Genomic DNA, 2,817 nt, shown 5'->3' with positions numbered 1-2,817 from the left:
CAAAAGAGTTTGTGGGCATTGATGTTCAATTTGCTGCCCCTCCTTAGTCTTTTCTTGATTCGGTGGTATTGTTGGATTGAAGCGGCCCGGACCAACTTTACTCGTACGCTTATCGAGAGACCGGTTTCATCGACTGACATGCAACTTGTTGCATAAAGATGACTGGCGGGGTGTCTGTTTCTTCAACCTTAGTTGAATCGGATTTGACCGAGGCGGGTCCTTGGAGAAGGTTAAATAGCAATTTGCATATCACCGTTGTGGCTTTGCGTAAGTAAGATGCGATCATAGTAGATACCCATAGCAGCCACGAAAAACATGCAACAACAAATTAGGGGACGTCTAACTTGTTTTTGCAGGGTATGCATGTGATGTGATATGGCCGAAGACATGATATGATATATTGGATGTATGAGATGATCATTTTGTAATAGTTAAATATCGACTTGCACGTCGATGCTACGGCAACCGGCAGGAGCCATAGGGTTGACTTTAAACTAACGTTTGTGCTTGCAGATGCTTTTACTATATCACTAGGTGGTAGCTTTAGTAGTAATAGCATAGATAGCGCGACAACCTCGATGGCGGCACGATGATAGAGATCATGGTGCGGCGCCGGTGACGATGGAGATCATGCCGGTGCTTTGGTGATGGAGATCAAGGAGCACAAGTTCATGGACGTATCATGTCACTTATGATTTGCATGTGATGTTAATCCTTTTATGCATCTCATTTTGCTTAGAACGACGGTAGCATTATAAAGTGATCCCTCACTAACATTTCAAGATAAAATTGTGTTCTCCCCGACTGTGCACCATTGCGACAGTTCGTCGTTTCGAGACAGCACGTGATGATCGGGTGTGATAGACTCAACGTTCACATACAACGGATGCAAAAACAGTTGCACACGTGGAATACTTGGGTTAAACTTGACGAGCCTAGCATGGTACAAACATGGCCTCGAAACACAAGATACCGAAAGTTCGAGCATGAATCATATAGTTGGATCAGCATGGAGATGTTCACCACTAAAACTATACTCAACTCACGTGATGATCGGACTTGAGTTAGTGGATTTGGATCATGCGCCAGTCGAGTGACTATAGGGATATCTATTTGAGTGGAGTTATTAGTAATGTGATTAGCTAAACTCAATTATCATGAACATAGTCAAAAGGTCTTTGCAAATTATGTTGTAGCTTACGCTATAGCTCTACTGTTTTTGATATGTTCCTAGAGAAAATTTAGTTGAAAGATGATAGTAGCAATTATGCGGACTGGGTCCATAAACTGAGGATTGTCCTCATTGCTGCACAGAAGGCTTATGTCCTTAATGCAGCGCTAGGTGTGCTGAACCACGAGCGTCGTTTGTGGATGTTGTGAACATCTGACATACACGTTTTTGATGACTACGTGATAGTTCAGTGCGTAATACTTAACGTCTTAGAATTGAGGCGCCAAAGACGTTTTGAATGTCACGGAACATATGAGATGTTCCAAGAGATGAAATTGGGATTTCATGCTCGTGCCCTTGTTGAAAGGTATGAGACCTCCGACAAGATTATTTGTCTACAAAGTAAGGGAGAAAAGCTCAATCGTTGAGCACAGTGCTCAGATTGTCTGAGTGCTACAATCGCTTGAATCGAGTGGGAGTTAATCTTCCAGATGAGATAGTGATGGTTCTCCAAAGTCACTGCCACCAAGATACCAGAGCTTCGTGATGAACTATAGCAGATCAGGGATAGATATGATTATCCTTGAGCTATTCGCGATGTTTGACACCGCGAAAGTAGAAATCAAAAAGGAGCATCAATTGTTGATGGTTAGTAAAACCACTAGCTTCAAGAAGGGCAAGGGCAAGAAGGGATACTTCATGAAACGGCAAACCAGTTGCTGCTCTAGTGAAGAGGCCCAAGATTGAACCCAAACCCGAGACTAAGTGCTTCTGTAATGAGGGGAATAGTCACTGAAGAGGAATTACCCTAGATACTTGGTAGATGAGAAGGCTGGCAAAGTCGACAGAAGTGTATTGGATATACATGATAATGATGTGTACTTTACTAGTACTCCTAGTAGCACGAGGGTATTAGATATCGCTTTGGTTGCTAAGTGTTAGTAACTCGAAATAAAAGCTACGGAATAAACAGAGACTAGCTAAAGGCGAGGGGACGATATGTGTTGGAGGTGTTTCCAAGGTTGATGTGATCAAACATCGCACACTCCCTCCACCATAGAGATTAGTGTTAAACCTAAATAATTGTTATTTGGTGTTTGCGTTGAGCATGAACATGATTAGATCGTGTTTATTGCAATACGATTATTCATTTAAAGAGAATAATGGTTATTCTATTTGCTTGAATAAATACTTTAAATGGTTTATTGAATCTCGATCGTAGTGGTGCACATGTTCATAATATTGATGCCAAAAGATAAAAAGTAGTAATGATAGTACCACTTACTTGTGGCAGTGCCGCTTGAGTTATATTGGTATAAAATGCATGAAGGAGCTCCATGCTGATGGATCATTGTACTCACTCAATTTTGAAACGTTTGAGATGTGCAAACCATGCCTATTGGTATAAATGCATGAAGAAACTCCATGCAGATAGATCGTTTGGACTCACTTGATATTGAATCACTTGAGGCATGCAAATCATACCACATGAACAAGATGACTGAAGGCCTCATTTTTCCAATGAGATGGAACAAGAAAGTAACTTGTTGGAAGTAATACATTTTGATGTGTGTAGTCCAATGAGTGCTCAGGCACGCAGTGGATATCGTTATGTTCTTACTTCACTGACGATTTGAGTAGATACA

This window comes from Hordeum vulgare, chromosome 5H, assembly GCF_904849725.1.
Source record: "Hordeum vulgare subsp. vulgare chromosome 5H, MorexV3_pseudomolecules_assembly, whole genome shotgun sequence".
In the NCBI taxonomy this organism is placed as follows: domain Eukaryota; kingdom Viridiplantae; phylum Streptophyta; class Magnoliopsida; order Poales; family Poaceae; genus Hordeum; species Hordeum vulgare.
The sequence above is the reverse complement of the archived record's forward strand: the minus strand, read 5'-3'. Positions refer to the sequence as shown.